Source organism: Eublepharis macularius, chromosome 10 (assembly GCF_028583425.1).
Source record: "Eublepharis macularius isolate TG4126 chromosome 10, MPM_Emac_v1.0, whole genome shotgun sequence".
Classification (NCBI taxonomy): Eukaryota; Metazoa; Chordata; class Lepidosauria; order Squamata; family Eublepharidae; genus Eublepharis; species Eublepharis macularius.
Genome location: NC_072799.1, coordinates 55,159,155 through 55,179,960, shown reverse-complemented (window position 1 = coordinate 55,179,960; position 20,806 = coordinate 55,159,155). Strand labels below are relative to the sequence as shown.

Below are 20,806 nucleotides of genomic sequence, written 5' to 3'. Positions count from 1 at the left end.
AATGTTCTGCTTCTATTGGAACAAAACAGACAGAAAATTAAGTGAAATTATGGTTGAGAAAGCACTCTAAATGTTGCACTATGTATGCAACAAAACTGACCAAAAGGGATGGACACTCCATTTGTTTGGAATGTCTGGGGGAAGGGCACAATATTTAGACTTGTGAACATTGCCATAAATTTACCCCAAAAGCTTGAGCTGAGAGAGCTACTAGGCTTAAAGCGCTCCTCTGGGAGAGGGCCATGAAAGCCTTGGACATACCCATGATAGTGTTCCCCTCAACGGAAAGTGGGGACCAACTGACTCAACCCTTAACTTCAAGAACTGTATCCCTCACTCAGATCTGGCATCTGTCGACTCAGTCAGCTAAATCGGCTCTGACGGCTTCAGATCTGTCTCGAGCTGACAAAGGCATTGATTACTCAAGACCCAAAGTCTCACAGAGATTCCTTGAACCCGACTACCGCTTTCAACTTCACCATCAAGATCAGAACTGACCTTGGCTCCGACAGTGAAACTGAAAAGATGTGCTGAGGCGATCACCACCTGGCCATCAGACACAAAGAGCCCGGATCTAATTGTTGTCTCAGATCTGAAGGGCACGGATCTGAGATCCATGAGCCACTCAAGGGCGACACCAGAGGATGTGAGCAAGGGAACCTCAGACTTCTTAGAACCCCCAAAGAAGAAGTCTAAAAACAAGACAAAACACAAAGAGAGACAATGAGAGCAAGTAGAGAGCATCCCGATAGACCGTATACTCCATCTTTCCCCTCCAGGTCTCCCTCCTACCACTCCTCGGCTGAGGAAGGAGAAATTGAAGAGGGAATTCCCACGGAGTAGCTTTGGTCCAGAAGCTATAACGACAAGCAGCCATGCTGCTCACATGTGTGTCATGATTGGCAACATGATCCCCAGTCAAAATATGGGCTTGAACTAGGGGAACCCTATATGAGCCAGTGTATAATGTCGACTCTTAGAAGTTTTGACCAGCCAAGAGGATCTGAGATACAATATGAGATCCCACATACATCCCTGTCTTACCAACCTTCTGTTCATGGCAGGGAAAGGAGCCTTAGCCAATGTTTCCTCTAAGCTTTGCAGTGCTGTGAGCTAAAAATCTACTTCGTGAGCCAAAACAACAACTTAAAGTTTTGAATGCACCTCCTTTTTTAAAAAATTACAATCTAATTGTTTTGATTACAATCAAAACAATTTCACAATAAAAGCCATTAGGTGAAAGGGCCACAAAAATCAGAGTATACTTCTGTATAAAAATGGCTATGTCCATGCTGATTACAAAGGGGTAGTTGTATTAGTGTGTTGCTACAAAATAAAGCAGACACACAATGGCACCTTAAAGACTAGCACATTTATTTCAAGATGAGCTTTTGTGAGTCAATGCTTGCTTCTTCAGCCTCCTTCTGCACCAAGGCCAAGTTAAATGATGCCTTCACCATGGTGGCGGCTGAGGTGCTACCTCCTCTCCTCTGCTGTCTGGGGCTGAGGGGATCCTAGCGATTTCAGGCTGCGTAGGTCAGGCCAGACCCGATCACTCAGCTCTGCTCTGTTCCCCAGCTAGTGGCTGGAGGTGCTCTCTGGCACTACCCTGTGGGCCAAACCAGCTACAGCCAGGAAGTGAGAAGTGGGATGAGGCTCCATCCCTGCGCCATCTCTATAGGGCCCACCTGCAGATGCTGGCTGAGTGGGAGGGCGGGGCCACCTGAGAGTTAGAATCTGTGAGCTACAGCTGAGAAGCTGTGAGCAGAGGAGTCAGAATCTGTGAGCGATTGCTCACATGCTCACATTAGCGGGAACACTGGCCTTAGCCCCGTATCTGACCCCTCGCCAGATGAAGTGGTAATAGAAATGGGTCAAGTCTCCCCAACAGATAACGGCTGCCTATATATAGAGCAAATGGTCAGGATGACTCAGTCCCTTGACATTGAAATTTCTGCGGTGGACTTGAAACTGAAAGACAAGGTCCTACAATACTTGTACTCAGGGGAACACAGCCAATATTGCCTTCCTGGTTATTGAGGGCTTTGTGGAACTCATCAGTTTGGTTTGTGAGAAACCAGCATCAACCCTTGCCACAACCAAGAAGTCTGAAGGGCTATACAAAACAAGGGAGGATATCTGTTTGTTTCTATTCAATCACCATCATTTATTTATTTATTTGATTTGATTTATATCCCGCCCTCCCCATGAATGGGCTCAGGGCAGCTCTAATCATCATAAAATACAATAAATTAGTCACCAGATATAAAATCAATAACAATCTTAAAACTATCACTAAAATAATCCATTATACATAGGCTATTTTAGATAAATAATCAAAAACCTGCATAGGCAGGTGGGCAGAGCACATGGCCGAGGGCAATCACAGAAGAGGTTGTAATCTTAGATGGAATAGGGGAGGGCACCCGCTGGTCCTTAGCCAAAGGCCCGGTGGAACATCTCTGTTTTATAGGCCCTGCGGAACTGTAATAGGGCCTACAGGACCCAGATCTCCAGTGAGAGAGCGTTCCATCAGGCTGTGGCCAGGACTGAAAAGGCACTGGCCCTGGTTGAGGCCAGACGGATGTCCCTCAGGCTGGGGACCACTGGGAGTCGTTTATCCACTGAGAGCAATGCCCTGCAAGGGATGTAATGGGAGAGGTGGTCTGCAGTCCATAAAGGGCTTTAAACACCAAGGTTAACACCTTGAACTGGATCCAGAACTCCACTGGAAGCCAGTGCAGCTGGCACAACACAGGACGGATGTGAGCTTGAATAGGCGTTCCTGTAAGAACATGTACTGCTGCGTTCTGGACCAGCTGTAACTTCTGGGTCAGGCCCAAGGGCAGCCCAGTGTAGAGTGAGTTGCAGTAGTCTTGCCTGGAGGTGACTGTTGCATGGATTACTGTAGCCAGGTCTCAGGGCGAGAGATAGGGTGCCAGTTGCCTGGCCTATCAGAGATGAAAAAAGGTAGACCTGACAATGGTAGTGACCAGGTCTTCTTTGGTGACTGAAGAAATGCAGACACAACAACGACGGGAATCCCATTCGGCATCGTATGATAAAGAAAGCAGAAAACTGGACACCCTCAGCAGAAAGATCTGCTCTTCATCAGCCCTAAACATTAAGATTGCAAACTATACTGTGATCATGGGGGCCTACCAGGTTTTCTTATGGAACCGTATGTCCATCTTTGTTGAGAAGCTGTCCGAAGACCAAAAGGTGCTAGCTAAGATGATAGTAGAAGAAGTCCTAAAGCTGTCCAAACAGCAAATTAATGCAGAGCAGAATTCAGTCAACTCATCTGCCTGGTCCCTGGTGTCTTCCATAGTACTAAGAAGACACTCTTGGTTATGAACCACTGTGTTACCACTTGAGACGAGGGCCAAGACAGCACATTTACCATTTGAGGGGCAAACACTATTCTCTTCCAAAATGGATGACTCTCTCTCACAGAAGAAAAAAGATAGACGGCCCGCTCGTACAGGGTGCTTCCCCCCCAAACAACACCGTTCTCAACCACCTTACAAGGGTAAGCAATACCGTTGCTAACCGTATCCTCACTACTCTCCATACAGATAATCCCAACCTCAACAGGGGCAATAGCAGTGCAGACGATAAAATAACTGGCCTCATCAAATGCAAAATGCTTCGCTGAGTAAAGAGCCTCAGGGCCAACAGAAGCAGTTCTGACTAGGCGTAGAACAGCTAGTTGTGTTTGGAAACAGGCTAGCCAAATATTATGCAACCTGGGTGGAAATCACCTCTGATGTATGGGTATTAAAAATTGTCAAAGTTGGATATAAAGTTGAGTTTTCCAGTTACCCTGTTCAGAGTCTTCGTGATTTTTCTCAAAACGTTTCCTCTGGCAAATTACAAGTAGAGCTGATAGAATTTCAAAGCTAAGGGGTCATATAGGCAGTTCCCATATGTGAGTCCCAATGGGTTTTCTACTCCAGAATGTTGCTTGTGGACAAAAAGGACAAGGGTGTCAGACCCATATTAGACCTTGGATCTAAACAGGTTCATACACACTCAAAAGTTCACAATGGTAACAATCAATATGGTGTTACAATTACTTCCCTCTAATACCTGGTTCACAGTCCTGGACTTAAAAGATGCGTACTTTTATATTGCTATCCATCCAACACAAAATTTTTGAGGTTCATTTGTAATGGTAAAATTTTCCAATGCTAGTGTTACCTTTTGTCCTTTCCATGGCCTCTAAGGTCTTTGCAAAAATGCATGGGTGTAGTAGTAGCCTACTTGAAAAAACAAAGATGTTCAATTTACCCCTGTTTTAGATGATTGGTTGATCTCAGCCCCATCAATTAACACTCTAGAACAGCACGTAAAGCTCGTGATTAACACCTGCAAAGAGTTAGGCTTGATTGTTAACTTTTAAAAATCTGCATTTATACCCTCTCGAAGGGCACAGTTCATAGAAGCCGTTAGACAGTGTTGCTAATAAAGGCTTCCTACCTCCAGAAAGGGCGAACAGATTTAAAACTCTGGTAAGACAGATCACCCATTGCAGGATCCAGTCGGCATAGACTACTCAGACCCTACTGGGACTTATGGCCGCCACTTCAGCAGTGGCACCTATGGCTAGATTACATATGCACAGATTGCAATTATGGTTCTTATCTGTATATGACTTTGATTCCCAACACCAGGATAAGAGAAATACTATCCCTAGGGCAGTGCTTAAGTCATTGGAATGGTGGAGTAAGGGCAACCATCTATTGGCAGGAATAGAATTTGGGTCACCACAGGTAGAAGTGACTATACCCATGGATGCTTCTACATCTGGTTGGGGCCCCCCGCTGTGGTTCACTTAATACTCACTGGAAATGGCTTAGACATGAACAGGAGCAAGATATTAACGTTCTCAAATTAAGAGCTGTTCATTATGCCCTTATCACTTTCGCAGATATCGTGAAACAAAAAAGAGTACAGGTGCTGATCAACAACTGTACTGCTATGTTTTATTTAAACAAGCAGGGAGGCACCACATCCAGAATACTTTGTGAAGAAGCAATACTTATCTGGGAATGGACAACAAGATGGTAAAGAGCCCTTCAGGAAATCCTATGGTTTTAAGTGGAACAGATTTAGCACATAGGCTAAACAAAAAGGGTTAGACCCATTTATTGTCCATTATCACAGATATTAGAATGTTTGCTAATCCTAAAGGACGAAGGACTTTGGAACTCTTCCATTAAGGTTTATTTAGCTGCCATATCAGCCTTTCACTCTAGAATTGATGGGAAAACAGTCTTTTCAAATCACATCTCTAAGTCTTTCCTTAGAAGTTTGCAAAATCTGTTTCCACCTGTCAAGGAAATTATACCATAATGGTCTCTACAGCTGGTACTAGGCAGACTTACGGTACCTCCATCCGAACCTATGGCTAAATGTACCTTGAAATACTTGTTAAAAGTATCTTTCCTGGTGGCCATTACGTCCACAAGATGGGTGAGTGAGTTAGTGAGCCCTCAAGTCGGACTCTCCTTTTCTTAAGATACATCAGGGTAAGTAGTACTAAGACCTTGTACTAAATTTAGACCAAAGATCGTGAGTCAGTTTAATTTATCTCAGGATATAGTACTTCTGGTGTTTTTCCCCACACCTACTACAAACTCAGAGAGAGCCTTGCACACGCTCAATGTATGTGGAGCAATTTTATTTTACTTAGATCGCACGATATCCTTCAGAAAAAAAAAACCTCTTCGTCTACTATGCTGGCCTTGGAAAGGAAAAGCAGCCATAGCACAACCCATAGCAAGATGGGTTAAACTAGCCATCAAAACATGCTACACAACAGCACACTTACCTTGTCCCTTAGAGGTGAAGGCATATTCAACGAGATCCCAGGCATCGTCAGCAGCCTGGTTGAGAGGAGTTCCCATCCGTGACATCTGTAATGCAGTGACTTGGTCCTCTTTGGATACATTCATGAAGCACTATGCCCTGGATGTGACAGAGAGAAAAGAATCAGCAGTAGGACAAGCTGTATTCCCTTCACTCTTCCAATAAAGAGTATGCCCACCTCCAGGGTAAGAAGCTTGGAAGTGTCCCATGTGGGACTGCACAAGAAGACGGACAATGAAAACAGAGTTGCACTTACCGTAACTGTTGTTCATTGCTGTCTTCTGTGCAGGCACACATACCCTCCCTCCTGTCCCACTGTGCCTGTTGATTACTTACCTTGGGCTGGCGACTCAGGAGAATTGAGGGTAAGGGGGTGCCACCTCCTGGTGGCATGCATGGCAGGAAAAGCTGTGCAGGCACACTGTGGAGACGTGCGCCCCCTAGCGGACTTTAGCTTTAAAGAACCTTGCCAATCAGCAGACCTGCGCATGTGCAGTCCCATGTCTGCCTTCAATGAACAACAGTTATGGTAAGTGCAACTCTATTTTTCTTCAGTCACAAAATAAGAATGCTGCCACGGTCAGTGATTGTTCTGCGGATGCAGTGGGGGTGGAGAGTCAAGATTGCTCACATTCATCCATTGACTCTTCATATTATTCCCTCTGTCAAAAATGAGACTAAGCTCATCGGAACAAGTGTCTCTATTTTTTGCTTATGTCACTCTGTAAAGTGTTATGTAGGTTGATAGTGCTATGTAAATAATAATTATAATAAAATTGCAATACTTGTTCTACAGGAAGCAGGTTGAGAGCATGCATTTAAATAAAGCTGAGATATATTAATTAAAGGCAATGCATTTTACAACAGATTATTTACAGGTTGTTGGTAATGAACTATTTGGTTGTTGCTATGGACTTGTGTGAACTGCATAGCAAACAGCACAATGGAATTGAAAGCCTAGGCAAGGTGTTAGAATGAAAAGGCTTAGTCTGCTGTTGTGCTTCAGGAAAAAAAGCCCCTAACAAACACAATCCCTTGGTTTTAAAATGAGTGAGAAGTGAATTACAGTTTTAACAGATTCGGAGCCATGAGTACTTACTAATAGAATTGCTAGTGACAGGGAAAAAGGAGGTTAAAATTGATGCTTCTGTAGCAGGAAAATTTCAAAACTTTCATTTTTTTTAATGTTCTGGAGAAAATAGTTTCTCAGATTTTTTTGTCTAAGATTTCCTGCTATTTCTTAAGACAGTATTTTTGTATGGCACCTTTTTTTTTTATAAAATGCAAAGAGAAGATGCAAACTACTATAGATGTAAAGCTGGATCTTCAATTACTTTCTTACCAATCAGCCATGATGTATTGATTAATATCTTAGCTGTTCATGTGGATGATTAACAAAAATGTTTGTAGAACTGGATAGGGAAGTCTAGGACATCTACCTTTTAATCTAATTGTAAAAAATGATGTAGGGTCCCTCCCCTAGTCCTTTTACGGTTTCAAATGTTTTAGTTTTAGGTCGCTGTGAGTAGTCTGTGGAAGACATATATAAATATGCTAACTATAGAGTTATTTGTTGAGGAAGGATACTTGCAGTTTATAGTGCAATCCTATGCAATGTTAGTGAAGTCTAAGCTCATGGAAGGCAATGGATTTATACTGAGTAATAGGGGTGTGCGCTTCGGGTATCCAATTAGGGTAAAATACCCAAATCAGGCCTGATTTGGAAATCCCAAAGCAAAGCTTTCCGAAACATTTGTAATGCTTTGGGAAGCTTCGGGGCCTCCAGGGATTAAGTTTAAAGGGCCCTTTTGCAAGCAGCAGGGCCCTTTAAACTTACCAGTTTCCCACCCTTACTCCACCACCCCACCCCCACTTCTCCCCACCACCCCTTACTGCTGGCACCGTGCTGGAGAGGCAGCTTCCCTCCTGCCTGCTGGCCTCCAGTGGCGGTGGCGGCAGCAGCCCTCTCTACCAGCAAGGTGCGATGGCTGCGGCAGCAGGGAAGGCCCTCTCTGCCAGCCAGCTGCGCCAGCTGCAGCTGCATGGCGGCAGCGGCAGGGAAGGCCTTCCCCACCGGCCAGTTGGCCAGCGCGGTGTTGGGCCACTCCAGCCTGACCAGGTGGGTGGGGTATGGAGTTTAAATGTGGAGGTGGGAGTTTAAGGGTGGTAGTGGGCCTCTGCCTCCCCCTCCCTTGTCACTTCAGTATGTTCCGAATCTTTCCAGAGCAAACTGAAGCGAATTAGAAATCTGAGGATTTCGGGGCTTTCTTCAAAGCTTTTCCCCACTTCGAATAACTCTGTAAAGAATTGAATTAGGATTAAAGGGAAAGAACACCATTGTATTTTGGGATCACTGAAACCTTTGTCTACAAATCTGAAAATGCTGCAAACAAAAAGAGAACCAGTTTTCGATGAGCCTAGTGTCTACATATCTCATGCTTCCCCTGAATTTAATTTGATACATGGAGTCAAGTACTCAATCATTTATTCTCCGCCACATGGATCAGAAATAAAAGAAACTTCTGTTAGCCTATGTGCCTTGTAATGCATGCAAATGCTATGCGTGACAATGGTTGTTGAAATTGTGAAAGTGATAGGTGCTTATTTGCTCTGATATTGTGTCATTATAATGATATACTACTGGGAGAAATTAATAACTGTGCTCATTGTTTAGTATGCACTAGCACGTAAAATCAAGTACTAATGAAAGCCAACACTGTCAGAACGTAATAATCTTACTCATGCTATCATAAAACAGAATAGACCAGCAGTGAAGAAAACTGGTTTCTGTAGAATCACTTGCAGAAACTTTACAGGCTTTGGATACTGCAGAAGGTATTTGTTATTTCCCCAAAGGGTCAGTTTGTAAGTGCCTGCATGCTCCTCAGTTTGTAGTGCAACCAGAAACCATTTGAGAGTTTTACTTCTTTACACTGATAACAAGTACACATGTTTTCATCCCAAAAAGTACTATGCAGAATTCAATCAGAAGACATTCTAGTGTCCCCTTTTATTTCTTGGTCACATTTATTCTTTCACAATGGTAAATCTCAGTTTTAGGCAAACTTAAACCACATCAGTTCCCCAATCTTTCTGAGCCCGTGGGCACATGTGGTATTCTGACATTGTGTGGTGGGCACAGCCACAAAATATCTACCGCAAAATGGCTGCGGTAGGAGGTGAAGCCAGTCACAAAATGGCTGCTACTGCACCATGAAGATTCTTGTTCTGTTGAAGCAGCTACTGCCAAAGCAGTGTTTTAAAAAACCTGCACAGCCAATCAAATCTGCAATGGCCAATCAGAAGCCATGTTTGGCAAAAGCCAAACTGGCCCCACCCATTTTTTAAAAAGACTTGGTGGGCATCAGGAAAGGTGATGGCAGGCTCAGTGTTGCCCATGGGCACCATGTTGGGGACCCCTGAATTAGACATTCAGTGGTTCAATTTTTATGGGTTTCTTTCCATAAGCCTGAAATGAGAAGATTAGAAATGCTGGGCAAAATTGAAAAAAATGCCTCTAGCTATTTCAGAATGATATGTGAAATACTTTTAAAAGCAATGTCTAAAGATGGTGGCATTTCAAACAATTCCAATCTCAACAAATACTTTGGGACCAAGATTTAAATATAAGAACATTAGTGAAGATAAACAATGTTCTTAGGATTTAGTATCAGAAAAATTATTTCAAGTGTTGCAGAATGCATCTTTGGGTATTTGGTCTTGGAGAGTAGCTGGGGGTGGTCTAAGAATCATATTGCTCATGCAAAACAGCACAAAGTACAACACAGCCTCAGATTCTTCTTTCTCAATTTTCCAACCAAAGCTTTTCATAGCTTTAGGGTACCTCTTTTAATCCTGGCCATATTGTCTACTGTAGGGTTTTACAGTAATAGTGTTTTAATCACATGTTCACTGTTTATTTAAAAAAACTGTTTCAGTTTCATGTATTTCTGGTAACGCAAGACCTGGGGAAATTTCTTCAGTGAGCCCTACTTTTTGCTCCGCTTGTGAGAATATCCCTGCCACCTTTCACCACTGCCTCCTTCCTCTGCCGCCGCCTCCATCTCTTTCTTTCCACACCATCTTTTCTTCCCTTTACCTTCAACACTAACAGTGCAATCCTATGCAGAGTTACACCGGTCTAAGCCCATTGAAGTCAATGGCCTTAGACTGGAGTAACTCTCCATAGGATTGCACTGTAATTCTCACATCCTCCTTGCCTTCCTGCTTCCCCTTCTTTCCTCAATTTACCTCCTTGACACCTCCTCCTCTTCTTCACCATCAGAAGGGATAATAATAACATTAGATTTATATACCGCCCTTCAGTACAACTTAATGCCTACTCAGAGTGGTTTATTATTCCTACGACAAACACCCTGTGAGGTGGGTAGGGCTGAGGGAGCTCGTAGAAGCTGTGACTGACCCAAGATCACCCAGCTGGCTTCAAGTGGAGGAGTGAGGAATCAAACCTGGTTCTCCAGTTTAGAATCCCACGCTGTTAACCACTACACCAAACTGGCTGCCAGAAGAGGCAGACACTGACTGCCAACCATACTGGGGCTGGTGTGGATCCCATGACCAGCCACAGCCTCCCTCCTATCCCAAACAGGATTAGCATTCAGTGCCCTCCTCCTCTAGCCACTACCCTCTCCCCCTAGCAGTGCCCATTATTTTGGGGGATGCTGAGCACTGGGCTATCCACAGCCTCCCTCCCAGCTCTAACACCACTGGTGTTACTGCCCTCTTTCCCTTCCTCAAATGCATCCTGTAGTTGGTAGACAACTCACCAGGTGGCAGATGATCTCGTGATGTGCCAGCATGAGATCTAATTTTAAGTTTGGGGATTTGTAAAGCTGTGTCACCCCCCACCTCACTTTTCAGATTTTTATGCAAACCTGAGGGCTCACTACAGAGTTGTAGAGAAATTTAGAAAATTAAGCTCTCCCACTGATTGCATTTTCGCTTTAGGAGAGTATTCAGTTGTTGAAATTGTGCCTGTTAAACAGTTATTAAAGGCACTGATAGGGTTGCCAGCCTCCAGGTAGTGGCTGGAGATCTCCCGGATTTACAACTGGTCTCCAGGCCACAGAGATCAATTCACCTGGAGAAAATGGCTACTTTGGGTGGTGGACTGTATGGAATTATGCCATGCCAAGGTCCTTTCTCTCCCCAAACCCAACTTTCTCCAGGTTTCTCCAGGTTTCACCCCCCAGATCTCCAGGAATTTCCCAACTTGGAGCTGGCAACCCTAGGCACTGAGAACAATCCCTCCCAAAGTTTGGAATGCTATTGCCCCTTAATGATGCTTGCACTCAGACACAAATATGTCTGGCAGATGACATTGGGGTTAATCATTTGGTTACATATATTATAAGTTAATTAATGCACATTTAGAAGTGTCAGAAGTCTGAGTTTGGCCTTGTGCCCCACTGTGTTTACATAGTAGGTATTAATCATTATACTCATTATGAAGGTTAACTACCCACTTCCTAGCAATGGTGAAAATAGAGGTCATCAGTCTCTTGATAGGCCAAAGAAAGGATCTTTCACACATTGCCTTAATCATTAGCTCGGAATTATGCAACTTTTATTCTTGATTTTTTTTCTCTGCAACAAACAAACGTTATCTTCTTTTCACTGTTTATCCTGTGTATAGTTAATTTTTAAATGTCATCTTTATTACTATCTAACTCTTCTTGCAGTCATAAACATAAAAACAAAACAAAAACAAATCAATGGACTTAAGTTTGTAACCTGTTAGGATTGCGCTATAGCTAAATTTAGAGCCACCACAGGTACTGGGAAGAATATTCAGCAGAAAATATCTCAAGATTAAATAGCTGCAGCTCTAATTTGTCAGAGTAGCTTCCTAATAGAAAACACATTTTAATGTGATCCAGTTATTTTTGTCCTTTTTAACATTTTCAGTTCCTGAGCAAATCATGATGTGCTATTACAAAGTCTCAAGTTGCCTTATCTCAGTTCCTCTAAAAATTTTCAGTAAATGTTAAATTAAAAAAAGAATATTGTCAATCAAACATCAGGACCCACAAATTAGTCTAAGAACAGGAGACTTAACGGTGTTTGTATTAAAGGCTCCAAGATAATTGTCAATCTTTTGTTTAACTACCATGAAAATGTTGAGATTTTTCCAGTATTAAGGGAATCAAAAAACATTGTGGGAGTTTTTTAAAAAAAATAGATTTGGCAGCACTGTTATTATACAGGCGATCAACAGGAACAATATGTATTTTTAAGTTCCTGAGAACTTTCTTAGTCTTCAATCTGAAACTAGAAAGCTCATTGTATGAAGTTGAATCCAAGTTTGGATCTTCTGTGAAGGAAATGTTTTTCACAATAAAGGACTTTTATAAAGTAGCAGTATTTTGAATTAGATTTTATTTTATCCTTTTGCTTATTTAATTTTATTTAGTTATTTAAAATATTTATTAGCCACACGGTCCACTGATTCCTACAAATTTAATTTCAGGAGGTATTTAAAGTTCTGCTCTGCAAAGTTCATGGTTGGCTGGCTACATCCCAATAATAGATTTTAGGAAAGATACTTTAAATTTCATTTCATTATTTGTGTCAGTTACAATGAGCATATCCTGGAAAGTTTATAATAGTTTGGAATGTTATAATGGAGGGAAGAGGAACCCATTAGGCTTATGATTGCATGTTTCATATGAGACTTGACCATATATATTATTTAACGTAAAGAAGGAAAACAATTAACAATGGAGGTCAGTTATCTGAGACAAAAACTGCATGAAATATACATGCCAGGGTCTTGATTACCTGATACTGATGATGCCAGATTTCTTTTGTCATACATTAGGAATCCATTATTCACCTGGATATCCTAGGCAAGCCCAATCTCGTCAGATCTCAGCCTTGTCTAGTAGTTGGATGGGAGACCTCCAATGAAGATGAGGGTTGCAGAGACAGGCAATGGCAAACCACCTCTGTTAGTATCTTGCCATGAAAACCCCACCGGGGGAGGGGAAAGTCGCCATAAATCTGCTGTGACTTGATAGCACTCTCCACCACCAACAGGAAGCCATTCATTGTACTGGGAATGTCTATATAGCACAATGGCTTTTAAACTGAAAAAACACACCCTATAAGATGGTTGTTGTGGGTTTTCCGGGCTGTATTGCCGTGGTCTTGGCATTGTAGTTCCTGATGTTTCGCCAGCAGCTGTGGCTGGCATCTTCAGAGGTGTAGCACCAAAAGACAGAGATCTCTCAGCTGCTGGCGAAACATCAGGAACTACAATGCCAAGACCACGGCAATACAGCCCGGAAAACCCACAACAACCATCGTTCTCCGGCCGTGAAAGCCTTCGACAATACACCCTATAAGAATTGTGTTTACCTTTTAATACACAATGATTTGTTCTCAGGAAAAGAATAATGCTTCAGTGGTGGGATTTGGGGAGCGGATTAAGATAATATCCCTTCCATAAGCATACAATAATATACAAAGTGTGCACCTTTGGAACCCACTTTTAAAATTTTTGCCCATTGCTGTTGCGACAAATTTATATGGTTCCTTTGTGTTTAAACTCTATACTGTGCTATTACGATAAATCCTGGTGCCTTAAAATAATGGTAGTCAGAATGGGAAACACCAACATTGCGGTCCTAAGCAAAGGATCTTAAAAAATTCTGCATAGGATTGCACTATTATATTACAAACCAAAAAACCGTGCCCCTCCCCCATTCCTTTGCGCATTCCTACCTTCACTACTTTAGTGCACTTGCATAGCAATATTTTAAATTACATAACCATGCCTTTGCAGATTGTAGAAAAATAATTTGCTTCTGCTTTTATATGCAATCTATTTACACTTGAACTTTTCTGATTTTTGGTCCATCATTTTCTAGCTGTTAGGTGTTGTTTGATGTGCAAAGATACACTAGAAATTATCCCTTCATGAGTTTTTAATTGTTTTTGAATGCTGGTTTTGGCTGCATTCCAATTTTGAAAACCTCACACTGCTTCAGAGTGTAAATAAGTGGGAACAGACTAATCTGCTGTATAAAATACCTTACTTCACTTCATTATAATCTACTTACAAAAGTGGAAGAACCTTTTAGTACATGAAGTGCATTTGCTTTTAATTTTCAGTTTGATTTAGTATGCAGCATTTTCAAACAAACCTTTACAGAGTTGGTTTTAATAATGTTTTTACAGTTCTGGTAAAGAACGCTTTATTATACTACCACCATTTTATCACAGTATATTTTATGGAAATGTAGAAAAAGTTTTGAATCTCTTCACACTTGAGAGTTCTAATAATTTACATTGCAATCCTAAAGAGAATTACACCCTTCTAAATTCATTGAAGTGAATAGGATTAGAAAGCTGTAACTCTAATCAGCATGGTTCAGATGTAACCCCTAACCATGGTTGTCCACTATGTGAATAAACTTTGAAGGGTTTTCAGATTCTCTTGCATGAATTTTGCTCCCACCTCAGTCTTCTTCTAATGCATCATGGGGAAATTAATTTCTTCTGCTCTCAAAGTAAACCATTGTTTTCTGTTGCATCTGAAATGGCAGACTATGTAAACCAGGATTCCAAAATGAGGTCATTACCACTGTCAGGAATATTGGTTTGCCGAGAAAGTACAACCATAATTTGCTGATTTGATGGTAATGGCAAACTGTTTGCAATAAAAACAAAATAAACTATTTACTTCACCATGTGTGATGGAGTACAAGCTTGAAGCCCCAGTTTATGTACCAGTAACCCTTGGTTTGCAGTTACATCTTAACCATGCTTTGTGGTTGTTATTGTGCTTGAGGAAAAACTCAGTGGATCAATGGTTTAGATTAGGTTGGGGACTAATAGTTGATGCTGTTTTTGGTTAAGTGTGACAGCAACTGCTCTAAAGCCTCGTCATTTCTGCACCCGTCCCTGCAATGCGGCACTCGCGGCTGACGGCAACAGCCACTATGGCTGAGGGCCGAATTTTGTCCTTCTGGAAGGAGGAAGAGGCAGTAGCGGCGCTTTCCCCTGCATACGGGGATCTGCGTGAGGGGTGGAGCTAGGCTATCTGTTTGCTGCTGCTTCGCCCCTCAGCTTTGTTAATAGTTGTGTTCTTTTTCTAGGGGCAGCTGGAAAGCATGACTGCCGATTGGGGCCTGGATTGTGGAAAGTTTTGTTTGTTGCAGGTTCTGTGTACGCAGCTCTTAATGTTCCAAGGCTTCCCTGCCGGATGTGCGCAAGAAGCTTGGCATTTGTAAGATCCAGGCCTCCCCACCTGGTGTGTGCAAGAGGCTTGGACTTGTTTTGGGCCCATGGCTGGTTTGCCTGGGTGCACATGTTATCCCCCTGTGGGCGGGATGTCTGAAGTTAGTCAGTCAGTATGTTTAATTGTATATGACCAAAGGCCGTCACAATACAAAGTTAAAAACAGTAAAAATAGAAATCTATCTTACAAGCATAAAATACAGTTATTAGTCTGTAGTTGTTGGGGCCCAAGGCTTCCCCGCCGGGTGTGTGCATGAAGCTTGGGCCCCAGTTTGCATTTTTTCCAAGGCCCTCACACATGTTGTGAGAGGAGATTGGAATTGGTTGAGGGGTCGAGCGGAGGCCCTAGACTCCGCTTATAGTTTTTGAAATGGGGATTGCCTCCCTCACCATCTGCTAAACTGGGCCACATTGCTGACCTCTACTGAGGGGACGGAAGTAACAACATTTGGAGGAGATGCAGCAAGGGCTTGGGTGGCTTTACACCACCTGTGGTACACTATGGCCTAAGCAGAGGCTTGGCCTTAGCAGTGGCAGGTAGGAGTTGGGAAATATGAGCGGGCTGGTGACCACCCTTGGCATATCCTCATTGGTGGGGATTGGGGTCTGACAGGAGCAGCTCGCTGCTGTACGGCCCAGTTGCAAGGTCAGATGCCCTGGTGGGGAACCCCTGGACAAGCCGGTCCCCCCCTGCAGCTGTACGGCTGGGTGAGAGAGCTTTAAGGGGGTGAAACACTTAGGCCGGCCGGGCCCCAGCCATACCATGGATGGCTCACACCTGGGGCTGTCGGGGGTCGCCCATACAGGTCGGGTCGGAGGTCCTGGAGTGACCCCAGGGCCCGACCTGTACCGCTAGTTAGGCCCTTGCTGTGTTGACAAATATGTTGTTACGATTTAATAAAGCAGCCCTTTAATCCCCAGCACTTGTGTCTGCCTCTTCATTCCAACTGGTAAGGCAAAGAACAGCCTGTTTGTGCATGTGTAAATTTCATGTTAAGATTGGTGTGTGGAATCTTTGTATTTTACACAATGTTCTTTGTAATTAGGTTGCCTGTCATACATTAACCACTTTTGGACTAACAATCAGAATGAGGAATGGTAAACTCTTTGTTTCATACTCTTTCACTAGAGGATAAGGGTGATAATCTGTGTACTGTGTGCTTATCTAGGGGTGGTAGTTATTCTGGAACAAAAATTTGATTTTGTGTATGTTGTATAAAACATATAACATACCCACAGTGCAATCCTAAAAAGAGTTACTCCAGTCTAAGCTCATTGATTTTAATGGGTTTAGAGTGGAGTAACTGTTCTTAGGATTGTACTGAAAAGCTCTGATGATTTTAGCAGTCTTTGCTTATGTCTTGTTTGATTTCTGATTTAGCCCTTGTTGAATTTCTGTATTGGATATGTTGAGTTCTAGTTTTCCTATTCACTAGTTTGTTATATTCACAGAAGCTCTGACTTATACAAAGAACTCATTCATACCTTATTTTTTACATACATTGTTGCTTCTTGCCAGAAAACGAGCATCAGAGTTTCACAGCTAATCTTTGATTTATTAAAATGTTATTGTTTATTAAAACTTTTATTTATGTATTAAAACTTTAATTCTTATTAGTGCTGGTTGCCTAAGAGACTACCCAATAGATTTGCTGATCTTTAGGCAGAACCGTCCTGGCTCATAGTTTGGAGTGGTATGATAACTGCACATCACATTTCCTTGTCTGTATGCACAAAATGTGCCATGAGTGGCTGTTCGTTTCCGTTCCCTCATAGCTGGTCAGCAGCCAAGTTGATTAGCCATGAGGTAGTTGTCTTCCAAGTTTCTTGGACTGGTCAAACTGAACTATGTGGTTTAGATAGGTTCCCCCATTCACAGATGCCTGTGGATGCTTGCTGTTTTAATTAAGCTGAAGCATCTAACCTGCACTAATCTTGATTGCCCTTCACTAGGGCATAGCCAGTCTCAAAGACCAGTCCTATTTATCTGAACAAACTATCCTTACACAAGCAGCATGAACCTAGATGAAAACGATACTTCTCCCCCAAAAGGTCTGTTCAGTCCACTCCTGAAGTAGCCAGCTAATTGTAAAATGAGGGAATGTTGACCAATCTTATCCAGCAAAATGGCTGGCTCTGGCAATTGGGAAGCCTTGCCAGGTCCTACTCTGATTGACTCCTCAAAAGCTCATAAAGAGGGCTGGCCAAGCTCTAGCATCTCCAACTGAAAAATGTGATGCCAGCAACTCATAGATTCTGGCTGAATGCCGAAGTTCACCCATAGGTTAGATCTGGTGTACACTGGAGCACCTGTGGAGGCAATGTTTGCAGTCCACTGAGGCCCATTAGAACAAGTGGATATTCTTTAATAATAATGACTGGCATATTGTGACATTTTTTTCATGTTGTAATTTGATTTTTGCTTCTAAATGTTAAGTACTTGATACTGAAAGCACTGCTAATATTGTCTTACACCTCTTTATTGCTACCCCCACTGACTCAATGAACCATCCAGCAGAACAAGATAAGACCAACATTTATCTTCCTGATAAAGCTAATCTAAATAAACAGAGTCCTTTATTAGGCCTCATTAGGGCATAAAGCAAAGTTTAAGAAGGCTTTGAAAGTCACCTTCAGAATACTACCCCCCCCCCATTTTTATAGGCATTCTGAATCTAAAAAATACTTTTTAATTGTTACACAGTTTGTAACTAAATAAATACATTTTTTTCAGTTAACAGGCATAGAAAATGTTTTGCTGACAATTTAAAATCCATTAAAACCTATATTTAACAAATGAGAGTGGTGGTAAACCTTTGGAGCATGTTATATAATCCATGTGCAACAAGGAAAAATTAAGGCTTGCTGTAAAAAAAATAATGTAATTGTAAAGATAGAGGGAAGGACGGAAGATCAATAAAAGCATATTTTGACAGACACGCTTGACAATCATGGTCACGGAAATAATCTGATAATCGGCAGAATCGTCTATGGAAGATGAGCTCTGAGTACTGTCCTCTTTCCTTCTATATAAAGAGAATATAGGGGTACATTTTGTGGTGAAATTTTCGAGCTTCACTTGAGTATTCAAGGCTGTCAATAAAAAGAGGTGAAAGGCGGGACAGAAGAAGAAGAAATGACATGAGAAACTTTCTAAAGTTACAAGATAATATGTCTCTGTAATGTCCAACATATTGCAGTCCTATATAGCACATGTTATTTTGGTTTCTTTTGAGGAATGAAATTTAATTTATATCATTAGGTTATGTGTGGGTTATGCATTGATGTTCACATTTGGCTAGTGGGAATAATTCCACGTTTGCATCTTTTTAAAGCACTCAGGAGAGTTAATTAGAACAGAGTGAAGTAGCAGTGTAGTATTGTATGATGCAATATATTAAGTGCATCAGAGATGAAGTCCTGAAGGGTCTTCTTGCTCATATGCATAATTACTTTGGTTTCATTTTAAGTGTACATCCTTTCAAGGGTATGCAGTTAGAACATATATATATGGAAAATATTTCCAACCCTTTCTTCATCTTTTAGAAGAAACATTGGATGTACTTGAAATGGTAAAATGTGGGATAGTTTATGTAGAGGAATAGTCATCTATGTTATGGGTATGTATGAACAAGGAAAATAAAACAAGTTTCCAAAATTTGTGCATGGCAGGGCGGGGGAGGGGGGACCTTCCAGATTTTCAGCTGGTTATGTTACCTCACAGCAATGTCCCAAATCAAATCATTAAACAGACTAAGACTTCTCCCTTGTTTATTTGTTTAGAAAGTGTATACCCTCCTCTCCAGAGGCCTCCATGATTAGAATTCATCATCTGCTCCTTCAGACTGACAGTTGAAACCCAAGTGTTCTATGAATAGATGCACGTTAGTGGAAGCAGTTCTGGGCAATGCTTGTACAGCCGCTATTTTGAGATCAGTTGTTGTAAGGGTTATACTGTGTTAATTGAATTTGTTTATACACACTTCAGTTTCCTGTGACATTATTTTACAAACTGTGCAGCAGCAAATTCATATTTTTGCCATAGTCAAAAGGGGGGGGGGGGCTCTAAAACCTGCTGGAACATGAGTGTTTGAAGGAAACGTTGTAGAGAATATATTTAAAAGATGGAAACAAAAGTTTGATATGCGTGCAGTTGCAAGTGGAACAAAGTTGAAGGCCTTTAGTCATCATTAACTGATGAGGCAAGATAAGCATTTAATACTTTTCAGTTTTGTGATAATGCTGATCAGGAGTCAAATAAAGTTTGTATTAATACTTTTGGGCACCCAGAAGAAATGGTTTACTTGAGGACCAAGTGAAGGAGAAAACATAGGTCTATTAGATATTGATTTGACACAAACTTGTATATTTGAAGAACTGTGTGACCTGTTTATTAAATATTATGTAGCATGTAATATAAAATAAGAAAGACAGATTACCGAGAGAGGATGCATCTTTGACAATGCAATGGGCACATGAGATACAAACTATGTGGAGGGCTAGAGATTGGGTTGCCAACTCTGTGCCAGGGAATTCATGAAGACTTGGGGTATAGAGCCTGGCGACAGTAGGGTTTGGTGAGGGGACGAATATCAATAGGGTATAATGCCATAGAGTTCACCCTCCAACACAGACATTCCAGTGAAAATGTAGTCTGAGGATCAGTTGTGATGCTGGGAGGAAATCTCCGAGCCCCACTGAGAGGCTGGCAACCTTACTGGAGAAGCAGCAGCAGAAAGGGGTGTACCACAGTGCAAGGGTATTTTAGAAGCTAAAACCACTGACAAAGTCTCCAAACTGAAAGATGTACCACAGCAGTATATACAAGTGACAGAGGCCTGAAGTATCAACCATAGCATAAATCACTGCTTTTTGGGGAAGGGGGAGAAGAAAATGTGATGAATATAATAATTTTCCTTAAAAAGTATACAACTAGAGAGAGGAAACTCGAGACAAAGATATATTTACATTGGTAAAAATAAAAGAAAAACACTTGATCAATACTTCTTATTCATATCTTCAAAATTAGCAGTGTATGGGTTTTTTCAGACATGATCACAATTCCGTGAATTTTAAACTACTATCTAAAAGATAAAGATAAAGGTAGACCTCTGTGCAAGCACCGAGTCATTACTGATCCATGAGGGGACGTCACATCATGACATTTTCTTGGCAGACTTTTTACGGGGTGGTTTGCCATTGCCTTCCCCAGTCATCTACACTTTACCCCCAGGAAACTGGGTACTCATTTTACCAACCTTGGAAGGATGGAAGGCTGAGTCAACCTTGAGCAAGCTACCTGAACCCAGCTTCTGCCAGGATCGAACTCAGGTCATGATGAGCAGAGCTTGGCCTGCAGTACTGCAGGTTACCACTCTGTGCCATGGGGCACCTTTACCCACCTACTGCTAGGTCTTAAAAACTTAACATTGCATTGCAGGGTGAAACAGTTCAACATTTAAATGCCAGATTAGTAACATATTGTAGGAAAAGACAGCGTATGCTTGTAACCTGAAATGATTTGATATTTAGGATTAAAATGCAAATGGTTCAGTTGAAATTCTAGGTATCATAAGAACATAAATAGAACTTGCTGGATCAGACCAGTGATCCATATAGTCCAGCATACTGTTTCACAAAGCAGCCTACCAGTTGTCCTGGAAAACCA

General features: G+C 41.9%; 1 protein-coding gene across 3 annotated transcripts in view; it reads left to right on the top strand.

Moving 5' to 3' along the window:
- Positions 1–20,806, top strand: part of NR3C2 (nuclear receptor subfamily 3 group C member 2) — a 208,972-nt gene that overhangs the window by 124,782 nt on the left and 63,384 nt on the right. The gene's annotated exons all lie outside the window — the stretch shown is intronic.